At 45.1% G+C, this 16,878-nt stretch overlaps 1 protein-coding gene and 1 pseudogene across 1 annotated transcript in view; both read right to left on the bottom strand.

The window, feature by feature from the left end:
* DENND2B (DENN domain containing 2B) overlaps positions 1-1,642 on the bottom strand; it is a 121,265-nt gene extending 119,623 nt beyond the window's left edge. Inside the window, exon 1 of the mRNA XM_052652240.1 lies at positions 1,514-1,642. The gene's annotated coding sequence lies outside the window, so the exon portion shown is untranslated. The remainder of the gene's footprint in view (positions 1-1,513) is intronic.
* Positions 1,643-11,312: 9,670 nt separating this feature from the next.
* On the bottom strand, positions 11,313-12,752 carry LOC128059810 (elongation factor 1-alpha 1-like; annotated as a pseudogene).
* Between the last annotated feature and the right edge of the window lie 4,126 nt (positions 12,753-16,878).

Raw genomic sequence — 16,878 nt, 5'->3', positions numbered from 1 at the left:
AACAGGCCCAACGACTCCTCTTCATATCCCCTGACTTCAGTCCCAGCCAAGAGCACCAGGCCACATCCCCCCAGTGAATCGAGGTGTCAACCAAGCAGAGGAGCCCTAGAATGGAATAAAAGGAAGTACCGCTTTATAAGTGGCCCGTCCGAGGTGCAGGGCCATTGAGTTCACCCTTGTGGAGCCTCGGGCCACAACAGTGATGCACGCACGTACACATTCAGGGAGCCCGATTCGAGACACGGCCAGTGCTTTCATTGGCAAGCTGACCCGAAGTTAATCAGAAGGCCCCTCATTGTGTGCTGGAGTACAAAAGACATTCTGTTCAGAAAGTTCAAGAAGAAAAACCAAAGAGCTAGGACCGCAGCTGTTCCCTCATCCCACAGGGAAACCAAAAGCAGCCACCGAGCCTCCTGAGGCCCAGGAGTAAGTTTAAGATATAACATGGCTGAAGCAGAAGCACGTCTCCTGAGGGGTCTCCACTGCAGGGAGTGTCCACTGCAGAAACCTCCTGTTGAGATCACTGACAACCTTGGCCATCCCATCACCTATACAAGTGCCTTTCTGGAATGATCTCCTCCCCGAGGCCACACTGCGCTCACCACACACCGGTCCTCCAGGTCAGGATAAGTTTTACTGAAACACAGGACAAACAGTGTAGAAGGAGTACGTGGCAGAGACACCACATGCCCTGAGACTTGATTCAAACATTAACCAGGAAATCCATTCAGCACAACCACAGCACTTCAGGTCTCCTCAGGTAACCCAGCTCTTAGCAGCAACCCACTCAGAGATACCGGGATAAGGAACCTCTTAACAGGTCCCACACCCCCTGACGCCCCCTGCCTCCACCCCATACATTTGTTTAGGAAAACCTGTGATGGATTTTATTAATAATAAAGGAGGACAGCTTGCTTCTTACCAGCCTACCTGGGGGACAGAGAGAGAGGAGAGACTGACCCTGGTTTAGACATCCCTAGGACAGCCCCTCTCTCCTAATACCTACCCCAGAGAGACTTGGAGCTCATTGCAGCTCCCAGCTGAGTTAATTAGCTTTTATTTTTTTCATTAGGTCAGACATAGCACCAAAAGACAACAGTGTTCACTAGAACAAACCCAGCCACTCAAAAGACACTGGAGTTTCCATGTAAGAACTACAAACACGTTGCGGGAGTGATGATAATTCTTTTTTTTTTCCCTACATAAAAGACTCTTCCCGTAAAATTTCCTGAGCCTTTGTGCTAAATAAAAGTAAGATGATGATTCCTATAGTGAAGTCTAAACACCTCAGGTTCAGCAAGAGTGAGATCAGCTAGATTTGCAAAGTCAAGAAAACTGGCTGCCTCCCTCCTCCGTAAGCTAATAGAATCCAACTGTTGGAGCATGACATCATTCCTGAGCCCCAAACCCTGAGCAGAGCAGAGCATACAGACACTCGCCGGCCTCCCAGAAAACAGCCCAAGACTACGGCCAGGAAAGGAGGAAAAACAATCCCAGCCGAGAGCTGACTTACCTGAAAGTCCCGGTGCTTTCCTGCCCACTCCATTCTCGGCAGAGTCTGGCTCACACCACAGTCTGTTAGGGAGCCCACGGCCCCCAAATCCACTCGCTCCGGCTCCGATACCTGCTGCGAGCTTCCCACAGCTCCTTCCTCTGACCTTTCGTGGCGCTCCTTCCAGCCAAATAAGCGGAGCACTGCTGGCCGGCCAGGCCAGTCGTCATGGAGACCCTGTTCTCGCCAGCGCTCGCTCCGATCTCTCCCTCCCTCCCTCCCTCTCCCCCTCCCTCTTTCCCCCTCCCTCTCCTCCCCCCACCCCACAGTCTCCCCCTCTCTCCCTCAGTTCTGGGAGGCTTTCACGGAACAGCACTGTCTTTTGATCAGCTCGGGCTCCGCACGCATTCCACTCCTCCTACCTCCCTTCCAGCCAGACAAGGGCTCTGGGCTGCTCCTGGGAACTCGCTTCAGCAGCTCAGAGGGGAGAAGACAGTGAGTGGACTTGTTTTGTTCCCCTCCAGTGTCTCATTTTTTATAACTTGGAAGAGTCCCGGCTGGGGAGGGGGGTGACGGGGGGGAGGGAGTCAGCTGGAACGCTTGGAGGGGAAGCCAGCCCTTCCTCTGGGTCCTGGAGCGAGGGTAGGGAGGACCCAGATGCCCTGCCTTGACTTGTTTGTGCACTTGGGGTTTTCCGGGCAGCAGGCTGAGGCGGAAATGCACTCACATCTCAGGAGCTCGCCTGGACGGGCCTCTCTGCTTACCTTGCTGCCTGCCCAGGTTGGGGCGACGACTTCAACCAGCACAGGGACACATGCTGCTAGCGCCGGTGCCGAAGCAGCTTCTCATCTCCCTGCGATGGAGAGGAAAGACTCAGTCAGCACCAGGAAGCATCCTGGGCAATCCAGAGTCACAGCCCGAGCATCAGACACGACACAGATGCAGAAAGCCCAGGCTTTCTGTGAGCTGCTGTCCAAGTCAGAAACGGCACCAGTCCTGACCAAGAGCTAGCACAGTGCCTGGAACACAGCAAGGCCTCAAAGTTTAACTCCCTGGTACATATTTCTATTGTGTAATAGTCTTTTACAGGATCTATCTTGTTTGATCCTCAAAACCTTTTGAAACATATTGTCATATTGTGTTAGTTGCTCAGTCTTGTCCAACTCTTTGGAGATCCTGTAGACTGTAGCCCACCAGGCTCCTCTGTCCACGGAATTCTCCAGGCAAGAATACCAGAGTGGGTTCCATTCCATTCTCCAGGGCATCTTCCCTATCCAGGGATTGAAGCCAGGTCTCCCGCATTGTGGGCAGATTCTTTACCATCTGAGCCACCATTATTATCACCATTTTATAGATGGGAAAACTGAGGCTCAAGGGGATCAAATGTTTAGTCCACGGTAACAAAGTTAGTTTGGCAGTCGAAGTACTAACAGTAGAGACCAATCTGCTGCCCCCTAGCCTGGTACTTTCCTCTAAAGTACACTGCCATCTGATCTTACAAACTAACAACTTTTTTGACAGCCAGTCATGAGATCAAGGCTGGATTCCCTGGGGAAGATAAAGACTCCTTCTGAGTCATGATAAGATAGGCTCAATTATCCTCCTTTCAGCCTTGAAGGCTCTGAGATAGCCTCTACGAGATGTGAAACATACTGGTGCACAGATTAGAGAAAAAAAGTCCTGCCCTACAGCTATAACCTTACAATTTTCAAAAAAACTCTCACAATCTTGGCTCATCTCTCAAACCCAATAGACCCCGAGTTAGGATTCCTGTTATCATACTAATTTAACAGATTTTTTTTAAAATCTAAAAGAGAGGTTAAATAACTTGCCCCAGGTCACAGAACCAGAAGACAGCTGATCTAGAAATAATACCCAAGCCTTTCAGCTCTCTTTCCTGTACTAAGTAGAGCAGTTCTAAGGGCACCAGACAATGCCAGGGTCAGAAGACCAGGCAGTGCTGGGCTCTGTGACAGCCATATGCCCTTGGGAAGTCACCAAGCCTTCCAACTTTTACCCATAAAATCCATCCCCTGAGCAAGTGACAGGTCTGGGATAAGCATGAAAAGATGTGTGTGAAAGCATTCTCCTTAAATCAGGCACTGAGCTGAGAATTTCATTCATCTCAGCTGCTCTTCATCACAAAAACCTGGGGCAGTAGATATGGCCCCTAGAAAAGGACACAGAGGCTCAAGGAAGATACTTTTCAATATGTGTTAGCTGTTCAGCCATGTCCGACTCTTTGCGACCCCATGGGCTGTAACTTGCCAGGCTCCTCCGTCCATGGGATTCTCCAGGCAAGAATACTTGCGTGGGTTGCCATTTCCTTCTCCAGGGGATCGTCCCAAACCGGGGATCGAGCCTGGGTCTCCTGTATTCCAGGCAAACTCTTCACCATCTAAACCACCAAGGAAGTCCCATACTTTTTCCTGATGGACTCTTTAATGCAGAGACCCCTTGCAGAATCTTTGTGTTTTTGACTAACCTTCAGTATTATAGCAAATTTCTTAAAACAAGATTTTAATTCACTCTAGTTTAAAAGGTAAATATACACAGGAGATAAGGTAGGAGGAGCATCACAAAATCCAGCAGGAAATGACAGGGTGGCACCAACCCTAAGTGGGGGACACTGCTGCGTCAGTGGAGCAACCGGAGTGTCAAAGAGGGCACACTCAACCAGCCACTAGAAATACCCAATCCAACACCCCGACCCAAGTACCAAGTCAGGAATTCCTCAAAGGCCCTAGCGTCCCCCATCGGTGAAGGACAGGATGAAAGGGCAAGGGCAACACCATCAAATCACTCACCTTCTCCCTTGTCCCATTCCCAACAGGCAGTCCTCTGCTCTTCTCCTGATCCCTAAAATGCACATTCCACCTGCCCAGTCTCCATACTGAGAAACAAGAGGCAATACCCATTCATTTCTACAATAAGACACATAATCACAGTTATGATACCAACTCATGTTTATTGAGTGGGCTTCCTTGGTGGCTCAGCAGTAAAGAATCCACCTGCAATGCAGGAGACTTGGGTTTGATCTCTGAGTCAGGAAGATCCCCTGGAGAAGGAAATGGCAACCCACTCCAGTATTCTTGCCTGGGAAATCCCATGGACAGAGGAGCCTGGCGGGCTACAGTCCATGAGGTGGCAAAGAGTCAGACACGACTTAGTGACTAAACAACAAATACCATATACCAGGCATTCCTCTAAGGAGCATGAAGGGTCAGGGCGGATTACTAAAGCTGATACGAGTCAGTCTCTTCTCTTAAGTAATGCAAACTTCAAAAAGCCTCCAGACCAGACCTGACACAGAATGCAGGCCATGCTCCCCCTAGTGGCACACAGGGGTTATAGTGGTTCCTTAGGGCCTTGTCCTGGGTCGGGGGGAGAGGGGCCCAGATAGGGACACAGTAAGTGCCCACTTCTGGGAGATCCGCAATCTCTGCTGGGTGCTGCTATTGTGTGTAAGTTCCTTGAACTGGGCAGAGCAAGAGGTCAGCTGAATCCTGCTGCCTCTGCAAGGTTGGATTCAGACCAATCCTACCTGACCTTTCCGGAAAGACAGGAACCTGTAACCTGTGTGGTCTGCTGGGAGTCCCCATGCAGACTTGTACTGACAAGGAGGTACCTTTGTGCATCCCTACTTCTTTCTGGTCTGCAGCCAATCCACTTACCGACTCCAAACAATGCTGCTTCCTAGATGTATCTTTCATCTGTCCATTTTTCTGCACCTCATTGCCACCCCAATCTCTCCCCTTAACTGCGACGAAAACCTCCTGCCCACCCCAGCTTTCACTCTTACCCTCACAGCTCCATTCTCCACGGAGGTGTCTGAATCACCCTTTTACACTAGATCGTGTCATTTCCTGCTTAACACACTCCAGTCGCTCCCCAACGTTCAGGGTAAAATCTAAAATCTTCCCATGTCCCTATAAGGCCCTGTATGACTCTTCTCCAGCCTCCTCTCCTGCCCTCCCCCTCTGGGTGCCAGCTCTGTGGGCCTTATAGTTCCCTAAAGTGTCAGAGTTTCTCCAGGCTGTTCCCCTTTGCCTTGGATGCTCCCCTACGCCATAGTCTTTGCCTGGCTGAATCTTACTCAGCTCAACTTGCCTCTCACTTTCTAAGAGAAGTCTGCGACCCTCCAGTCTGAATGAGGACTTACCCTCCATGGCACTCACCATAATCTGTAATTGCTCCCTTGTGCCATAATGTGCTTCCCCCCAGGTTCCTTAGGAGCAGGAACCTTGAATGCTTTGCTAGCCACCTTATTCTCTGCATGTAGTATAGCGCCCAGCTTACAGCTGGCATGCAGTAAAAATCTGCTGAATGAATGCATAAACCCCCATTCCTTCCTGTCCAACAGGAAGAAGAAACTTAGAACGGCTATTTCATGTCACTCATTGCATCTTTTCATAGACTTACAAACTATAATTACATCTCTTTTCCTCATGTGCCTTGCCTGTGGGCTCAACCAAAAATTCCTGTAAAGTCTCCCTGCGGTTTGTTTCCCAGAACTTCTCTCGTAAGGTCACTCTTCTGGGGACGCACTCCAGGGTTTTACAGTCTTTCCCATTCCCAGAGAGCCCACTCACAGGCACTCCACCAGCACAGTCACTGCCAAACCGTGCAGGATTCGGGAACGGCCCAGTGCCCACAGATGAGAAGGTTCTCTCGGGTCAGCTCCATTCAAGCACAAAAATGCTTTCTCTCACCTCCACTGTGCAGGTCACTATGCTTACTGAAAATACACATTTACTTAAAAATGCCATCCTATGTTTTATATAATTTGGAGATGGGTATAAATACTGTTTTGAAAAAAAAAAAATGTTTTTCCATTACTAAAAAGAAACTGAAAACTACTCTCTGGGGGAAAAATAATTAAGACCTAACAGCAACAGCGGTGTGACTAAGTCCAAACCCCTCCCATGACAGACGTCGCCACCAAAATTTGAAATCCCTTTGGCTTCATCTGCCATATTCCCCTACCACCACCACTCCAGGGTAGGCACAAGCGCAGCGCACTGCCTGCTGCTCTGAAACTGCACTTTTTTCTCTTCCTCCCCCGACTGCTCACACTGTTACCTTTTCTCTGAGTGCCTCTCATTGCCCAACTACTTTCAAGGCCCAACTCAGTTACTACCTCCTCTGTGAAACAGTTCTTGATCTCCTGGCAGGATCTGTTTGTCTATGTCTACTCTGCAAGCCCACAGCAGTCTGAAGATGCCTTTATCATGGTATTTATATAATTTTATCACTGTTACTTGCACTCCTGTCTCCCCCAGTCATGAGCCCCTTGAAATCTACCCACTTTCATATTTCATTCAGAGTAGGCAATGAATTAAAGTGTCAAATAAATCATTTAAAAAGACTCTTAGGGAAAAAAAAAAAGAAGAAACAGCTATCCCCTTGATAAGATGAAAGAATCTGAGAGAAGAATTTGAGAGGAGGAAGAAAAAAAAAAAAAAAATATATATATATATAAGAGATGAGATGTCCCTTTATAAACTGAAATGCCAAATGTGAAAATACAGGAGCAGAATAAATCTTTTAAAGTCACTCTTTACTTTGGGAGCATCGGAATTCTAGAAAAGAAAGCTGCTGTTACCTCAATATTGGTCTTCCTTGGAGGCTCAGCAGTAAAGAATCTGCCTGCCAATGCAGGAGACATGGGTTCAATCACTGTGTTGGGAAGACCCCCTGGAGAAGAGAATGGCAACCCACTCCACTATTCTTGCCTAGGAAGTTCCATGGACAGAGGAGCCTGGCGGGCTATAATCCACAGGGTCACAAAAGAGCCGGACACAACTTGGCAACTAAACAACTATCTCAACATTACTAGTTGGATCCTAGAATGCCTAAGAGATGCAGTATAACTTCAGATGCCTCTAGGGAGCCTAGCTCCCAATGCCCACCAGACAGCTCCAGCAGCATGTCCGCACAGGACACCCCATTCCACCCATGCGTCCTACCCATTCTCCAACACTGGGCTCTGGCTGCCATGTGAGTAGGCAGGTTTCCACAAGAGCTCTTTAGGACTTTACAATTATCCTTTTCTAACCCTGAGTGGCAATGTGATTAAGAAGGGAAAAACTAAAAATCCAGGAGCAGAGAGAGAGTCATCAGGTCCCGGTTACAGGGCGGTGAGATCGTGAGCAAGTCCTTGTGTCCCATAGGACCGCTGCCTTTTCCTGCAGATAGTGAGATGGCTGTTGGGCTGTTGAACAAGCGGTTCTCCCTTCTAGTGTCAATGTCCTATTGTATTGCTCTCTGGCAGTCACCCAGACCTGTGGTTCTATCCTAGTCACCCAGTCCCCTTGGTCCTGAATTAGTCCAAAGCAGCAGAAAGATTTCTTGTTGCAGGGGCTACAAAGTCTTCATCTAATCCTTTTAGCAGAGTCATCTGTCTAGGATCAGACAGAAGACCACCACCAACAAAAGGCGACCTTTCCTGGAGGGAAAGATGGGATATTCAGGCTTCCTCCCTAAAAAGAGCTGGAGAGAGAAGAAAGACAGCAAACATCCGATGGGGAAATTAGGAAAGGGCCCGGGAAGTGCTTTGAGGAAAACTGCAGCTCTGCCAGGGACTCACTCCTAGCCATCAGTCTGAGACAAAGCAGCCTTTACAAAGCAGAAGAACTGGCAATATCTAAGTTCTCTTGGAAGGCAATCTGCTTACTGCCAATCAAGCAGTCTGTTCATGAGGTCTACCAGGGCTTTGAACTGACAAAACAAATGTCTCCCTCCAGATGGCAACCCCAGCCCTCCTCTGCTCAAGAACCATAGCTGGCAGGACGTCTCGTGTGCTAGCCACTGCTGCACATACTTTGCTTCACAGCCTTCCTGGAGAAACAGAAATATCCATTCTTTGCTCAAGTCCTGAATTTTATGTAAAGAAATTCTTCTAGGTCCTTCAGTTCGGTTCAGTTCAGTCACTCAGTTATGTCCGACTCTTTGCGACCCCATGAATCACAGTATGCCAGGCCTCCCTGTTCATCATCAACTCCCAGAGTTCACTCAAACTCATGTCCATTGAGTCGGTGATGCCATCCAGCCATCTCATCCTCTGTCGTCCCCTTCTCCTCCTGTCCCCAATCCCTCCCAGCATCAGTCTTTTCCAGTGAGTCAACTCTTCACATGAGGTGGCCAAAGTACTGGAGTTTCAGCTTCAACATCAGTCCTTCCAGTGAACACCCAGGACTGATCTCCTTTAGGATGGACTGGTTGGATCTCCTTGCAGTCCAAGGGACTCTCAAGAGTCTTCTCCAACATCACAGTTCAAAAGCATCAATTCTTCGGCACTCAGCTTTCTTCACAGTCCACCTCTCACATCCATACATGACCACAGGAAAAACCATAGCCTTGACTAGATGGACCTTTGTTGGCAAAGTAATGTCTCTGCTTTTGAATATGCTATCTAGGTTGGTCGTAACTTTCCTTCCAAAGAGTAGGCGTCTTTTAATTTCATGGCTGCAGTCACCATCTGCAGTGATTTTGGAGCCCCCAAAAATAAAGTCTGACACTGTTTCCACTGTTTCCCCCTCTATTTCCCATGAAGTGATGGGACCAGATGCCATGATCTTAGTTTTCTGAATCTTGAGCTTTAAGCCAACTTTTTCACTCTCCTCTTTCACTTTCATCAAGAGACTTTTTAGTTCCTCTTCACTTTCTGCCATAAAGGTCCTTATTCCTGCTCTAATCCCACCTGCCTCTGACCCATTTCCTACCCATCCCTCTAACCCCAAGGCTCTGAACTAGGAAAGTGTGGGTGCAGTCTATAGTGACCCTAGATCCCACCACCCTGTGGTGAAGTGGCTACTGGACCTCTTCATGCTGGATTGAGCACGCTTTCCTTCCACGCGCCAGCTTTCCAGCCCTCGTCCATCTCCACTCAGCTCACAATCCTCAACATGAAGCTCAAAGCTCAGATCCCCAGGACACAAAGGACTCAAGTGCGTTGATTCAGTCTCTTGGAATATCTATTCGTCTCTTGGAGAGACTATACATGGGCTAATTTCTGAAATCTCAAATTCACAGGCCCCTGAACACTGCGCCTTGTTAAATCCAAGCACTTTAACACTGGGCCACATAAACACAGTCTTGGGGCCAAGAGCGACTGGACCAAGGAGACAGTACCCTTCACCCCCTCTGGAAGAAACATTTGCCTTCCAGAACGGGCTTCCCGTGTTTACTCGGCTCAGAACTCCGAGCTCAACCAAGATCTTATCTGTCATGACTGAACCATCAGGATGGGGGAGACAGGGTACAAACTGAGGAAAAAGGAGATAGAGGAATAAGGGGAATGCGGACTCAAATGGCTTTTCCATGATGTAACCAAGGAAAAACTTTGAGCCTCAGAAAGGAGTAGCCCTCAGAATAAGATCTGGGCAAAGCAGTGGGAAATGTGGGTCCAGACCATATCACCTCCTCCAGGCTGTCTCCCCTGATTTTCCCAGATCCAACTGGATGCCCTACTCCCACCCACTGTACTCCTCAGAACAGCCTACACCTCCAGTGCCTGCTGTGTTCACTGCCTTGTATTTTAGTGCACCAAGGCTTGTTCAGCTCATTTCTCCTACTAGCCTATGTCTTAACCTGAGCCTACTTTAGGGTTCCGTACATTGTACAATTAATAAATTGTTAACATATGAACTAAAGAAACCAACCAACTAAACTAACCAATGACAATGCTGTAACTACATGGCTATAACTACATGATCCTACTAAGGGATCAACAGTATCACCATACAACCTAAACCCCTTGGTCATTAACACCTTAGAGCAGTCCAAGGTTTTTGTGATTATAAGACAAGGTTTTTGTGACTATAAGATGATTATAAGTGGTATAAGAATATATTTTTTAAATTTTTAATGCTTTTATATTTATCATAACGTGTATTAAAAAAAAAGTTAGCCATCTATTAACCCCCTTTTCACTAATCTCATTACTAGGCCAGTGCTTAAAAAAGTATATATGGTTTTTTGTTTGCTTTCAGTTTTGTTTTGCTGAAATTAGTGAGTAAGTGTTTAAAGAGAAATGGGATACTTGCACAATTTTAAAGTATCTCTCTCAGAAATATGTACTGATTACAAAGAACTTGTCAATGGAGAAACCTGGGAGACATAGCTAACCAAGTGATCAAAGTTAACATTATAGTAATTAAACACATCAGCATCATGTATCCTTGACATGAAGCACTAAGAAGGGCATTGCACCTCTGTGGTCTTCTTCCCACAAATCCATAAGTTTAATCTGATTTTGAGAAAACACTAAACAAACCATCTGGAGGGACATTCTACAAAATACGTGCCCAGTACTCCTCAAAAATCTCAAGGTCATAAAAGACAAGGACAAACTGAAGGACTGCCGTAGACTGGAGGAGACTAAGACACAACATCTAAATGTAATGTGGTATCCTACGTTCCACCATGGAACAGAAAAAGGACCTTAATGGGAAAGACTAATGAAATCCAAATTAAGTCTATAGTTTACATTATACCAATTTTAATTTCTTAGGTGATAATTGTACCAGAACTATGTTAAGTTAGAGAACTTGTATTATCTTTGCAGCTTTTCTGCAAATCTAAATTTTTTTTTTTCTCATTAAACTTTTTATAATGGGTCTCAAATTTTGTGACAGATTTTTGGTCAAGTTGTTTTCATTAAAAAGTACTGATTTTAAAAACTAATAACTTAAACTGTCACACACAAAACATATGATCCACAAAAACATTCTCCTTTCCTTCTGAAGGTTTTACGATGCATTGTGATCATTAACCAGTCTTTTACTATTAAACTTAAATGGCCAATTGAGAAAAACAGTTCTGAGACCGTTCTTCCACCACTGATTAAGACTGGGGTGGCAGGTATTGGGGATAATATTCATTTAGCCTTCTGAGCTTTCTGGGCAGACTTGGTGACCTTGCCAGCTCCAGCTGCCTTCTTGTCCACTGCATTGAAGACACCCACAGCGACTGTCTGTCTCATGTCACGCACAGCAAAACGGCCCTGGGGAGGATAGTCAGAGAAGCTCTCGACACACATGGGCTTGCCAGGAACCATATCAATGATGGCAGCGTCACCAGATTTCAAGAATTTAGGGCCATCTTCCAGCTTTTTCCCAGAACGACGATCCATCTTCCCCTTCAGCTCAGCAAACTTGCAAGCAATGTGAGCTGTGTGACAATCCGGCACAGGTGCATATCCAGCACTGATCTGGCCTGGATGGTTCAAAACAATCACCTGAGCTGTGAAGCCAGCAGCTTCCATGGGTGGATCATTTTTGCTGTCACCAGCCACATTGGCCACAATGGACAGCTTTGACAGACACGTTCTTGACATTGAAGCCCACACTGTCCCCAGGAAGGGCTTCACTCAATGCTTCATGGTGCATTTCTACAGACTTCACTTCAGTTGTTACATTGACTGGAGCAAAGGTGACCACCATGCCAGGTTTGGGAATATCAGTCTCCACACGACCCATAGGGACAGCACCAATACCACCAATTTTATAGACATCCTGGAGAGACAAACGCAAAGGTTTGTCAGTTGGGCGAGTTGGTGGCAGGATGCAATCCAGAGCTTCAAGCAGGGTAGTTCCACTGGCATTGCCGTCCTTACGAGTGACTTTCCATCCCTTGAACCATAGCATATTAGCACTTGGCTCCAGCATGTTGTCACTATTCCAGCCAGAAAATGGCACAAATGCTACTGTGTTGGGGTTGTGGCCAATTTTCTTAATGGAGGTCTGACTCCTTAACAATTTCCTAGTATCTCTTCTGGCTATGGGGTGGCTCAGTGGAATCCACTTTGTTAACGCCAACAATTAGTTGTTTCACACCCAGGGTGTAAGCCAGAAGGGCATGCTCAAGGGTCTGCCCGTTCTTGGAAATACCGGCTTCAAATTCACCAACAGCAACAATCAGGACAGCACAGTCAGCCTGGGATGTGCCTGTAATCATGTTTTTGATGAAGTCTCTGTGTCCTGGGGCATCAGTGATGGTAACATAGTACTTGCTGGTCTCAAATTTCCACAGGGAGATATCAATGGTGATACCACGCTCACATTCAGCTTTCGAGTTTGTCCAAGACCCAGGCATATTTGAAGGAGCCCTTTCCCATCTCCACAGCCTCCTTCTCGAACTTTTCAATTGTTCTCTTGTCGATCCCGCCACATTTGTAGATCAGACGGCCAGTCGTGGTAGACTTCCCTGAATCTACGTGCCCAATGACAACGATGTTGATGTGGGTCTTCTTTCCCATTTTGGCTTAGGTTTAACGGTGGTTTTCACGACACCTGTGTCCTGGCAGCAAACCCGTTGCGAAAAAAGCTAAAATTATTTTAAAATAAAAAGTTTTTTAAAAGTCAATTTAAAGATAAATAAATAAAAGTATATATGGTACAAATCATAAAGATGGTTAAGAATGACTCAAGTCTGAAAAGCAAGAGTGGTCACTCTTTACACCTACATCCAAGGAAGGCTGCCCCAGAATAAAAATCAGGGCTGCAGAAGAATATTTAGTAAAATTGGGAAGCATTCAGTTTATATTACTTAAATTAAAAGTAATTATCCCATTTTGGTTAAAAAAATATATACATATATCACAAATGTGCTGCACAGGAAAAAATGTCTGTACTGAAATAAAAATATCTTATCCTGAACCAAGTACAGAAGGCATTTAGTAAATGGGATATGGTTTTTGGAAAGCATCTTGGCTAGATCAATTAAAATCTTCATATCCTTTGACTCAGTGGCCTCACTTCTGCCAAGATGTCTTAAAAAAATTTTAAAGTATGAGAAAAAAAAAATGCATGTTCCCAAATTATATATAATAATGAAAATGAGAAACAAATTCCACATCAGCCATTATCATACTGGTAAATTTCAAGTGTTTTCTGACCATTTGTTGTTGTTGTTCAGTGGCTAAGTTGTATCCAACTCTGTGACCCCACGGACTGCGGCACACCAGGCTTCCCTGTTCTTCACTATCTCCTGGAGTTTGCTCAAACTCATGTCTGTTGATTCAGTGAAGCCACCTAACCATCTCATTCTCTGCTGTCAGCGTCTTCTCCTGCCCTCAATTTTTCCCAGAATCACAGACTTTTCCAGTGAGTTGGCTCTCCACATCAGGAAGCCGTGCTTCATTTTTTACCATGACCCATAATAAAAAAAAATTACATTTTACATAGTAAAACAGTATGTGCATGTATGAGAGTGTGTGCACACATGTGTACCTGTACAAAACTGAACCAAAAAAGTTTCTTCAAACAATATTTCTCTTTACTATGAGTGAGGCTCTCTGTTGTTTTCTATCCTAATCTACTTCATTAAAAAAAACAAGCAAGGCTTCTGGAGCCCCACTAAATTAATTTTGCATTTCACCAGTTATGACCTGAAGTCAGAAAAATATTGCACTAGATGGACAGTTGTGCAGCCATTAAAAGAACGACTAAAATCCACAAACCTATAAAAAGCAAGCAGCTCAAGGGAAAGAAAAGAGAAGAGAAGGTAGGAAGAAGATTTGCTTTTCACTGTATACCTTTTGAATTTGCAATACATACATGTATTACTTATTTAAAAAGTGACTGTGAGGACTTTAATAGTATCAGATAATGCTAATTACACATGAGAAAACTATAACCACATTAAAATGTAAAAACACATACAAGTAAAAGAGGAAATTATGCCAAAACAATAATCACATGTTAGCAAATTTTTCCTTCTTACAAAGTTCTAAATATGGGCTTCCCTTGTGGCTCACTAGTAAAGAACAGCCTGCCAATGCAGGAGATGCAGGTTTGATCCCTGGGTCAGGAAGATCCCCTGGAGAAGGAAATGGCAACCCACTCCAGTATTCTTGCCTGGGAAATCCCATGGACAGAGGAGCCTGATGGGCTACAGTCTATGGGGTTGCTAAAGAGTCAGACACGACTTAGGGACTAAACAACAACAGCAAAGTTCTAAATACTCCACACTGTTACTATTCTACAATTTAATACAAAAATTTATTTTCTAAATTAATGCAACTACTGGAAAGGGCACATAGGAGATTTCAAAGCTAACAGTAATGTTTTCTTTATTAAGCTGAGGGGTAGATACATGAATATTCACATTTAAAGTGTACACATAAAAATCATATACTCTATATTTTTAATCACATTTTTTAAATAAAAGTGGACCGTCTCTTCAGCTCTGCCTCTCCTCACCCTCAAATTCAAGAAGACATTCCCCAAAGTGTTGGGCTAGGATTTAAAACCATCAGTCAAATGGATACCTTCCATTTTTGTAAACAGGTTGTAACATGTTAGAATCTGGCTTCGAAAGATTTGCATTTAGAACTTTGTAGGTGGGCTGGTTTCAGTGTTCCATTCACACTCAGGACTCTTTTTTGGTATGTTCTTTGCTTTCCCTCCCCACCCCCCCACTAAGCCATTATTTAGCCTTTCATATTTTTAATCACATATAAGCTCTTCTGAGCCCAGGGGCCATTTCTTATTCATCTTCGAATTTCCAACAGGCTGTAATACAGTGTTTTCTTTGCACACAGCAAATGCTTAATAAGTATTTAATAAATAAGCAATATCATATGCAAAACTCCAGAACAGAGTATATGGAACATGAAAAGTAGCAAGGACATAGAGATGGAAGCACTGATCACTGGAGATTAAGTAAGGTCATGCTAAAAAAAAGTATTACTTTTATCTAAGTGGAGTTAACATAGAATTATGAGCCTGGAGGCTCAGATGGCAAAGAATCCACCTGCAATGCAGGAGACCCGGGTTTCATCCACGGGTCAGGAAGATCACTAGAGAAGGGATAGGATACCCACTCCAGTATTCTTGGGCTTCCCTGGTGGCTCAAAGAGTAAAGAATATGCCTGCAATTCAGGAGACCTGGGTTCAATCCATGGGTTGGAGAAAAGAATGGCTACCCACTCCAGTATTCTGGCCTGCAGAATTCCATGGACAGAGGAGCCTGGCAAAGAATTCATGCCAGGTTTATGGGGTCGCAAAGAATCAGACAGGACTGAGCGACTTTCACTTCACTTTATAATAGAGAATAACGGAGATAATGTATGGAAAACCCTCAGCAAAAGAAAGCAAGTGCTCTATAAAAATAGTCTGGGAGTTTAAAAAGTAATATGCACACACACTTACATGATAACTATTTGTATATGGTATATATATTATGTATCACATAAATAAACACATACAAATACACGCACATATGGAAGAATGCTGGGACACAATTTATCTGGACTTCAGGAAAATGCCTCTTGATGTGATGGATAAAACAGATGGGCACTGGCAGCAGCTCAATCTGGTAACTCAGGAGAGCTGGGTCCAAATGGATGTGCAAGATGGATCAGTATCAACGAAGAAAGAGTGTTCTGGAACTCCTAGAAGTCTGGACATTCCCATCTGTTCTAGATGCTCTCTTGGTCATTCTTTTTTATAAAGGACTCAGATGAGGCACAATAATAAAAAATGCATATAACAAATTAATTGGGAGAGAAAATTAATATTTAGAGGTAACTTTTTTAAAGGCCTCCGCAAACTTAGAACTATAGGTTAAGTATGACAAGATGAAATTTTAAAAGGACAAAAGATATGTTTACACAAGTTTATATTAAAAAAACCTGCATGACAACAGGATGAAAATGGTATAAATGAAAGACACTTAAGGAATGGTTCAGTATGAGTCAACCAATGAGTCAACATGATTTTGGGTTTACTGACGGGAATACAGAGCCCCAGGTCAAACGAAGTCCATGTCTTAGTTTGCTTCACTCTGGTTAGCAAAGTAGTGTATCCAGGGGACACACACACTGTACTTGTAGTGTGCGCTTTCATGCTCACTTGCTCAGTCGTGTCTGACTCTTTGCAACCTCACGGACTATAGCCTGCCAGGCTCCTCTGTCCATGGGATGTTATAGGCAAGAATACTGGAGTGGGTTGCCATTCCCTTCTTCAGGGGATCTTCCCGACTCGGGGATCCTGCAGCTCCTACATTAGCAGGCAGATTCTTTACTTCTGAGTCACCTGGGAAGCCCTATACTTGCAGACATATGGGTAAACAGAGTCAGTCCTCTTGCCTGGAAAATCCCATGGGTGGAGGAGCCTGGTAGCCTGCAGTCCATGGGGTCACTAAGAGTCGGACATGACTAAGCAACTTCACTTTCACTTTTCCCTTTCATGCATCGGAGAAGGAAATGGCAACTCACTCCAGTGTTCTTGCCTGGAGAGTCCCAGGGACGGCAGAGCCTGGTGGGCTGCTGTCTATGGAGTCGCACAGAGTCGGACACGACTGAAGCGACTTAGGAGCAGTAGCAGCAACAATATCACAGGCAATTGTGCTGAAGGGAACAAAGAAAATCAAGTCTGTGG

This window comes from Budorcas taxicolor, chromosome 15 (assembly GCF_023091745.1).
Source record: "Budorcas taxicolor isolate Tak-1 chromosome 15, Takin1.1, whole genome shotgun sequence".
NCBI lineage: Eukaryota > Metazoa > Chordata > Mammalia > Artiodactyla > Bovidae > Budorcas > Budorcas taxicolor.
The sequence above is the reverse complement of the archived record's forward strand: the minus strand, read 5'-3'. Positions and strand labels throughout refer to the sequence as shown.